The following is a 9,796-nucleotide window of genomic DNA, read 5'->3' on the forward strand; positions in this document are numbered from 1 at the left end:
GCCATGGGGCAATCCTTCGCCTGAGTTTGCATCCTGGCTCTGTCTCTTCCTAGTCTCTGACCTTGAGAAACTCATTCCACCTCTTTGATTCTCATTCTCTTAATCTGTAAATGGGAATTGAATTTTAAAAATATTTGCTGAGCACGTACTACATGCCAGACAATACTGTCTGTGCTGCATGCAGCAGTGAGCAGACAGACAGAAGCCCGGCCTCCTGGAGCTGACATCCAAGTAAAAATAGGCATAGTTAGATGGTGTTGATTGCCCAGAGGCAATGAAGCAGGGAGGGAGCGGAGAGGAGGTGGAGGTACAGGGTGCATGTGTAAGTTCAAACAGCAGGATGGGGAAGGCCTCCCTGAGGAGGTGACATTTCTACAAGTTCCTGAAGGAGCTGAGAGGGGAGTTTTGTGGATGTCTGGGGAAGAGTTTTGTGGGCAGAGGGAACAGCAAAGGCCCTAGAGGGGTGTGAGTCTGGTGGGCCTCGGGTGGAAAGGACAGATGTGCCCAGGCCAGGAAGGCTTCACCTCCATTTATAGTGCAGTTGCCAAGGTGGGGTGACTCCATAGGGTCAAATCTCAGCTTTGTCACTTCTGGCTGTGTAACCAGGAACAAGTCACTTGGCATCTCCGTGCCTCAGTTTTCCCAGCTGTAAAATGGGGAGAATAACAGTGCCCAAATGGCAGTGTGGTTATGAGGATTAAGTGAGAAAATGCACAGTGTGCTGGAGTGGAGCCGGCCAGGGCGAGCATCAGGAGGTGAAGTCCCCTGTGTGGAGGAGGATTGTGGGGGTGGTGCCTCTCCAGGTGATGCCATGGGTCCTGCTAGCCCTGATGCACCCAGCCTGTGAGTGCCTGAACCCTAACTCAGGGGCTTTTGGGGTACTGGAGCTGTCGCCTTCCCAGTACCCTGATGCTTCTCATTTGAGGTCTATTGCCCTCCTGTTTGGAGGGAAAGAGCAGAGCTGAGGGTTCAGGACATGGTCTGTTGTGAGGTCAGGGAGCCCTGGGTTCCAGGTGCCTCTGTAGCTCACCAACTCAGTGGCTTCTCTGGGCCTCAGGCTCCCTATCTGTAACCTGGGGACAATGGGTGAGCCTCCCTCCTGTGGTTCTTAGGACAATTAACTGACTTAGCATCCATAAAGTGCTTAGAGCAGGCCTGGCCCAGGGAAGGGCCCAACACTGGGTGCTACTTATTAAAGTTCTGGTTTTTTTCCTTGCAATCCTTGGCAACAAATGAATGAGGCTTCAAATTTTTAAATCTATTGATGCATTTCTTTTTGTCTCCCTTAAAAACGTGCTTCTGCCGAGCTTATCTGATCTTTCTATGCTGCTCTCCCCATGGAAGCTGGGCTTCCTGGGAGGCTTGTCAGCCGTGGGGATTGGAACTGTCATTCAGAGGTCAGCCTGTAACTGGCTTTGAGGCATCTCCATCGAGCCCTTGGCCTGTTCCAGCCTCAGTGGCCAGGGAGGAATGCCCAAAGGAGCTGGGGCTCTGCCTGGAGCTGAACAGCCCTAGGGCTGCAGGCATCACAGCACCTTCCAGGCCTGCATGGATGGGGGAGTAGGTAAGAAGGTGCCCAGAGGGTAGGGTCAGACCCCTTAGGGAGCCAGAAGGCCTGGGCTTCAATCCTGGCTCTGCCACTTAGAAGCTCTGTGCCCCTGAGCAGTTCCCTTGACCTCTCTGTGCCTCAGTAGACCTGGCTTCAAACCCTGGCCCTGCCCTTTATCATGGGATATCACTTAACCTCTCTGTGCCTCAGTTTCCTCATCTGTAAAATGAGAATCATGATTATACCACCTCAAAGGTGATGAGGATTAAATGAGATCATGCTTAGGAAGCACAGAAACCAGCACTTAATCACTAGGAGCTGTCATCATGATTGATCTAGGAAAACCTTTCAACAAGGTGAGGGAAGCAGGCAGGAAGGGAACTGCCATGTTTTATGGTTTCTGTACACAGTTCCTCCCAGCAACCCATGGGTGGGCACCAGTACTCCCGTTTTGCAGAGGAGAAGTCTGAGGCTCTGAGAGAAGTGACATGTCCCAAATCCGTTAGCCAGTTGGCAGCCGATTTAGAATTAGAGTCCCAAGTTGGACTGACTCCAAAGCCCATGACTCCCTTCCCACCATATCAACAATCCCTTCCACAGTGGGGCGAGGCTGGACCGTCACTTGGTGGAGCGCTTAGCGCCCATGTCCTCTTCGGCACTCAGGGTCCCTGTGCGCTGGCGTGGTCCTGGCTGACAGTCCACTGTCCCTGCAGATCATCCCCTGTTTGCCCCAAGTGGAGCCTCTGGGCCTCTGTTTTCTCAGTGGTCCCTTTTCAGGTGCTGTGTCCTCCCTCCAGGAGGCTCACAGAACAGGGCAGCAGTCAAAGCCGGCTGACTTTATAGTCCCGCCCACTCCCCCGCGCTTCTTTCCAGCCACCCCACTCAGGCAGGACCCTGGCGAAGGCAGCCTGGCAAGGAGTTGACTTCCTTTTTCCTTTGTCAAAGCTCAATAGTCCCCTGCGGCCCCAGAGAGAGGGAGATAATGAAGGCAAATTAGCCATGATTTCAAGAGAAATAAAATAAAAAAGAAGCCCACCCACCCACCCACCCTGGCTGCAGCGTGGGCCTGAGTACCAGGTGTACAGGTCTGAGCTCCAAGCACATTTCTCCCTCTGTTCCTCCTCCCCTGACTTGCACACCCCACATTTGCTGGGACTGGCTGGCACCACTGCGGAAATGAATTTTCCTCCGAAGCGAGTTCCTACAGGACGATTGACTGAAGGCAAAAAGCTCATAATTGCCCATTGCTGGAAGGAGGAGACTGGGGAAAAAAAACGTGGATAAAAATATCTCTGTTTTTTATGCACGTTTCCAGCTGAAAATTGGTGGGAAAGATGTTTTTGAAAAGCCTTCATCTCTAAGCATATAATTACCAGGTCCTGGAACAAAAAAGAGTGGGAGAGAGCAAGCATGTTCTCTGAGGAGGGGGTCTAGGGTCTGAACCCCCAAGGGGTTTTCTATAAATAAAGAAATCAACTTCTCAAGCTCTGGCCAGCTGGAGTCAGCCATGGGAGAGACACCCCCATTTTACAGAGGGGGAAATGGAGGCTCGAGTCATGCAGCCAGTTGGTAATTCTAACCCTATGTTGATTCTTGGTTTGGATGCTGCCTCAGTTCCCCACCATCTGAGGATGTTCGTGAAAGGGAAGCCCTGTGTCCCCTCTGAACAGGCATCAGCAATCACTGCAGCATTCCTTCTGGGAACCTTTCTGACTATGCCAGGGGATCTTGGCTGCTCAGAAGCCTCTTATCTGGCAACTCACCTATCAAGAATGACTTCTTGACTTCCACAAGAGGCCACCAAGGGCACACCCTGAGATGCACATGCATTCCCTAGGAAAGTCTCTCGAGGCCTCGCCTGCTGCCCACTGACTCTTTGCGCACAGTAGTATGATTTGTTTTGCAGCACACGGTCAAGTCTCTGACAGCTGGGAAAAGAGATGGCTCACAGCCTGAACCCCAAACCAGCCAAAAATTGTAGCAGGAAGGGAGTTGCGGCCACTCAATGTCGAGACCAGCAGACTCTTGCACCTCTGCTGTCCCTAAGGTGTCATTGTAATCCAGTTTGGCACTGGTAGTGCACTGGAGCAAAATCTGAATATTGGGCTGAGGAAAGGGAAGAGAGGCAGTGTCAGAGACAAACTTGGAGGGCACCACAGAGACCCAGGGCATGGGTCCTCCCCTTCGCCAACCAACATTGGGCACCCTGTGCTTCAGCATCCAGCTTTTGGGGGTGCCATTGTTCCTCCATCTGAATTTCCGACTTGTTTTTACAATTAGAGCTCACAGCTCCACATCCACTCTGGGATTCCACTGCTCTGAATTTGGTGAACTTGGACTTTGGCTTCCTTATCCTTTCCTTAAGAGATAATCCTTCTCTTTCCCCCACTTTCCTCTTAGGATTCATAAACCTGGAGCTAGCAAGCTTATCTCTGGTCTTCCCAAGACAGCTGGAGAGAGAGAGGGATTTTCCAGGGACAGAATCTCATCTGCACAGGATAAGACATAGTTTAATTCCAGAATTGCCCTCATGAAATACCAGAGACATTCACTGTCATACAGTTGATAGAACCCAGTCTTTTTGATTTTATTAGCTCAGAAACATCTTGTTGAATCTAAATGAAGTGCGTATTAGGAAACCGTAATGGGAGGCATTATACCTAATGGGGTGTTGCCTGAATTCGTGGCGGCTAATGTGAACTATAGGTGGAAGGGGGATGAGCAGAGCTGCTGAGGACCCAACCCCAGGGGACCTTGAAATGATTCCTGGCTTAACTGCTATTTGATTTGTTATTAGCTGCTGGCAAGCAAAGAGAGCCCAGCCCTGGTCTGGCGGAGCACGGTAGTTGGCGACTGGGACCTTTCTCAGTGGTTACAGCTGCAGGTGGGAACGCTCTCAGGCTTCCGTAGGCCCAAGTTGAGGAGCAACACTGACTCAGGCTGAGCCCCGCCCTCAACTCAGCAGGATCCGGCCCGGAACCAGGCTGAGCCCCGCCCTCAACTCTGCAGGATCCGGCCAGGAACCAGGTTGAGCCGCGCGTCCGACTCCGGCTGAGCCCCGCCCTTAACTCAGGCTGAGCCTGCCCCAGACCCAGGTCGAGCCCCTACCCTAACTCAGGTTGAGCCCCGCCCCTGACCCAGGTTGAGTCCCCTCCTGACTATAGAGCAATGGTTCTCATTTGGGGGCGATATGGTTCCCCTAGAGAACATTTGGCAATGTTTGGAGTCATTTTTGTTGGTCACAGATGCTCCTGGCATCTATCTGGTGGTTAAGGCCAGGGATGCTGCTCAGCTTCCTGCAATGCAGAAGAGAAGCCACCACCGCAAGGAATCATCTGGCAAAAAAACACCCATAGTGCTGAGGCTGAGAAACCTCCCGTAGACTGAGCCCTGTTCCCGGTTCTGGCTGAGCCCCCACCCTGGCCCAGGCTGAGTCCTGACCTTGACTCAGGCCACTCATACCCTGACTGACCCAGCCAACCCTGGCTGAACCCTAATCAGACCCTCCCTTCATGAAAAAGACCTGGCTGCACCAGAGTAGGGGCAGTGGCTCTGCCACCTGCGGAGACTGAACCTTCTCCCGTCCTTTCTCCCGCTGCCGCTGAGGATGGGAGGGGGCGTAGGCCGCTGGGTCAGGTCTCACTTTCCATGAGTGTGAGGTGGAGGAGGAGAGCGAAGTTCCCACAGCTGGCGAATGGCAGAGCTAGGATCTCTACTCAGGCCTGGCTGACCCCCGAGCCTCTTCTGCTAACACTAGGCTAAGCTGGAGCCGCAGAGGTTGAGGTGGCAGGAGAGCCCTTCTTCAAGGGCAGGCGGGGGCATGTGCGGGCTCAGGCGAGGCCTGAGGAAGGAGCAGAAGGTGCCTGGGAGGGCTGAGCCCTGAGACAGCGCAGGGAGCCCACCAGCTTGATGGTGCGTCCCTTCTCACCTGCTCTTGCCCGTGTCAGCCCAGTGCTGAGAAAGGAGACTTAGATGAGGAATGTGAAAAAAATAACCCGGTCGATGGGGCCTCGAGCACAGGGTAGAATACGCAAACAGGGCTGGGGTCTGGTTCCAGCTCTTGGTAGACGCTGCTTTGGCCAAAGACCTCCCTTTTCTGAGCCTGTTTCCTCATCTGTCAAATGGGTGTGATCGCAGCACCTACCTCCTCCCAAGACCACGGTGAGAACTGAATGAGGTGGAATGAGATAATGTGGTGGTGTGCACAGGACATGGCTGCTGCAGGATCTGTGAGTTTCCGTCCCCTGTCTGTCAGCACATAGAGGAGAAACCAGAACGTCCCATCAGGCTGAACCCCGCCCTTAACTCAGACAGAGCCCCGCAAAATGAGGTATGTGCAAAACGAGGGTTGCTGCAGGGAGGCTGGGGCCCAGCAGGTGACCAGACAACCTTCCAGCTTCCAACTCCTTTGAAATGCTCAGGTGCAGTCACGGGAAAGTAAGGAAAACCTTGGACATCAGAAATGAAGTGAATGAGACTATCAAGCAGATAAGGATGGTCTGTGTAATCAGCCCATCAACTTTGTAAGGAAAGTCTGGCCAGTCCAATAGGGCACATAAGAAAAATGAAAGGCATAAAGTTTAGAAAGTAAGAAATCAAACTGTCATTTTCACAGATGATATGATTATGTATATAGAAAATCCAAAATAATGTATGGCTAAACTTAGAATTAATACATGAATTTAAAAGTTCAGAATATGTGCTCGCTTAGGCAGCACAGATACTAAAATTGGAATGATACAGAGAAGATTAGCATGGCCTCTATGCAAGAATGACACATAGATTTGTGAAGTGTTCCATATTTTTACAAAAAAAATAGAATGAATAAGACCTAGTATTTGATAGCACACTAGGGTGATGATAGTCAATAATAATGTAATTGTACATTTAAAAATAACTAAAAGGGTTTAATTGGATTGTTTGTAACACAAAGGATAAATGCTTGAGGTGATGAATACCCCATTTACTTTGACATGATTATTATGCAGTGCATACCTGTATCAAAATATCTCATCTACCCCATAAATATATACACCTACTACATACCCACGAGAATTAAAAATACATTTTTTAAGCTCAGAATATAAAACGAACTGTATATTTATACAGCAGGAACAAATAATTAGAAAATGAAATTTGAAAAACAATCTGCTTTCCGTAGCTTTAACACACTTTAGATGCCTAGGAATACATTTAATGAAAGTGGTGTAAGACTTTTTCTCATACAAGTACACAGTGTTCTTAGGAGTAATTAAAGACAAAAATGAATGGAGGAATATACTGTGATCATTGACTGGAAGATTCAATATTGTCTCCCAAAGAAAAAGACATCAATTCTCCACAAATGGGCCTATAAATTCAGTGCATTTCCACTTAAAAAATGAGGAGAAATGGAAAACGAGCAGGATAAGTGCAGGTGATGCTGGGGCTTCTCTACTGCGGTAGCAGCAGGAATGGGGGGGGATGTTTGTGCCTCTGGTCTGGTAGCTGAAGGCTTGGGTTTTAGTGGCTCAGAGCTACAGGAAAAGATACCTTGTACTTTCCCAAGTTGGTACTGAGACCCCAGCGTAAAGCCAGGACGATTGAAGAGGTCTACCTTCAGTAAAAGAGGGGACTTGGAAAATATTCACCCATCTATCAGGGAGCTAAAACAAAAGCTTATCTATCTCAACTCAGCCTCCAGTGGTCTCCTTTGAGGATTTGTGATCTAAGGTGTGCCCCTTGTTTCTGGTGAATGTTAGAATTTTTAATACCACCATGGTTCTGGAATCTTTGAGCCAAGATTGGTATTTAGAATATCATGGGGGTATTGTAAATTCTAACGAGTGTTGTAAATACCCATAATCATTGGTATCAGGGTAATGATACCTTGGCAAGCCCCCAGGGGAAGAAATGGAAAATTCTCTCTGGACTCTGGAGCCCTACAACCAGGCTGAATAGAATTCCCACAGTTGAAGCCCCACTAAAGATGAGTTCACAATCCAACAATTACCAACCACACGAGGGAACAGTCTACTGTAAGGGAGAGTCATCAGACACCCAAGCAGAAGAAATACCTCCCAAGAGTTTGAGATAATGGAAAAATAGAATAATAGATGAATGTTCAAAAGATTTAAAATTATTAGAAACATAAGGAGCAACAGAAAAAGAACCAAATATAAAAACAGAACAAATATATAAGAAAAATCATCAAAGCTTTCAAGAGCCATAAATGTACTGTTGGAATTAAAATTTGGAATGGGTATTAGACTAATAATTATGGTATTACTTTGTAAGGTGGTATATAGTACTTTTGTTATATAAGAAATAGATTCCTATTTAGAAATGCGTATTGATATATTTAAAGGTGAAATTGCATTATGCCCAGGATTTGTTTTAAAATATTTCAGCATAGATAAAAATAAATGGACTAAATATGGCAAAGTGTTAATGATTGTTAAAACTACCCATTATGTAAATCCAATTCATTCTACAAGTGTTTTTCAAACTTTAGTGTGACACAGTCACCCAGAAGGCTTTTCGAAGCACACGTTATTACATCTGACAGAGGATTTGTATCCAGAATACATGAAAACTCAGTAACAAGGAAACAAACACCCAACTTAAAAATGGGCAAAAGCTTTGGCACTTCCCCAAAGAAGACATAGATGAATGGCAAGTTAAAAAAAAGTGCCCAACCTCATTAGTCATTAGACAAATGCAAATTAAAATCACAGTAAGATACCTCTGCACATGTATTAGCATGACTAATTTTTTTTTTTTTTTTTTTTTTTTTTTTTAGCTGGGGAGACAGGGTTTTGCCGTGTTGCCCAGGCTGGTCTTGAATTCCTGGGCTCAAGTGATCCTCCTACCCTGGCCTCCCAAAGTTTTGGGGTTATAGGTATGAGCCAATGAGCCCAGCCTAAATTTTTTTGTTTAAACCCTAACTGATATTACCAAGTGCTGATGAGGATGTAGAGCAATTGAAACTCTTTTACATTGTTGATCGGGCGCAAAATGGCACAGCCACTTTGAAACAGTTTGGCAGTTTCTTATAAATTTAACCATATTCTTGCCATACCACCTAGCGATGCCATTCCTGGATGAAACAGAAGCTTATGTTCAAACGAAAACCTGTATGCAAATGTTTATTAAGGCTTTATTCAAAATCACCAAAAACTGGAAACAACAGCAATGTCTTTCAACAGATCAATAACTAAACAACTGGTACATCCATTCGATGCAACCCAAGTTGTCCATAAAAAGACGCAAACTTCTGATACACACGACACTATGGCTGAATCTCAAATGATTATGCCAAATTTAAGAAACTAGACTCAAAAGCGTACATACTGAGTGATTCCACTTACATGACATTCTGGAGAAGACAAAATGATAGAGACTGAAAACAGATAAGTGCTTGTGGGAAACAAAGGATGGCTCAGGGACTGACTACAGTGGAACATCAAGGGAGAATTTCGGGGGCCAATAGAAATGTTCTAAAACTTGGTTGTGGTGGTGGTCAGGAGACATTTTCCAAAGTGCATCAACATGCTCACCACAAAGAGTAAATTTTACTATATTTAAATTTTTATTTATTTTTATTTTTTATTTTTTGAGATGAAATCTCACTCTGTCACCCAAACTGGAGTGATGTGGCACGGTCTCAGCTCACTGTAACCTCCGCCTCCCGGGTTCAAGCGATTCTCCTGCCTCAGCCTCCCAAGTAGCTGGGATTACAGGCGTCTGCCACCATGCCCTGCTAATTTTTGTAATTTCAGTAGAGATGGGGTTTTGCCATGTTGGCCAGGTTGGTCTCGAACTCCTGACCTCAGGTAATCCGCCTACTTCGACCTCCCAAAGTGCTGGGATTAGGGATGTGAGCCACCGTCCCCCAGTCTAAATGTTAAAAAGTGGAGAAAAATATAAGTTAGACTAATATACTAATATACACACTTACAGATTCCTGGAGCCCACCCCCAGAGTGTTTGCTTTTTCAGGTCCTAGTTGGGGCCAAGAATTTTCCTTTCTTACTTCCCTTTCCTTCCTCCTTCCCTCCCTCTTCCCTCCCCTCCCTCCCCTCCCCTCGCTTTCCTTCTTCCTTTCCTTTCCTTCTTCGTTTCCTTTCCTTCTTCCTTTCTCCTTTCTGCCTTTCCTTTCCTTTCCTTTTCTTTCCTACTTCCTTTCCTTTCTTTCCTTCCTTTCCTTTCCTTTCCTTTCTTTTCCTTTCCTTTCCTTTCCTTTCCTTTCCTTTCCTTTCCTTTCCTT

At 47.2% G+C, this 9,796-nt stretch overlaps 1 protein-coding gene and 1 non-coding gene across 5 annotated transcripts in view; both read left to right on the plus strand.

The window, feature by feature from the left end:
* GRIP2 (glutamate receptor interacting protein 2) overlaps window positions 1-9,796 on the plus strand; it is a 64,734-nt gene that overhangs the window by 18,437 nt on the left and 36,501 nt on the right. The window lies entirely within an intron of this gene.
* Window positions 6,249-6,355, plus strand: LOC111545344. The gene has a single exon (XR_002732413.1). It is a non-coding gene; the product is annotated as a U6 spliceosomal RNA (small nuclear RNA).

This window comes from Piliocolobus tephrosceles, chromosome 2 (genome assembly GCF_002776525.5).
Source record: "Piliocolobus tephrosceles isolate RC106 chromosome 2, ASM277652v3, whole genome shotgun sequence".
In the NCBI taxonomy this organism is placed as follows: Eukaryota; Metazoa; Chordata; class Mammalia; order Primates; family Cercopithecidae; genus Piliocolobus; species Piliocolobus tephrosceles.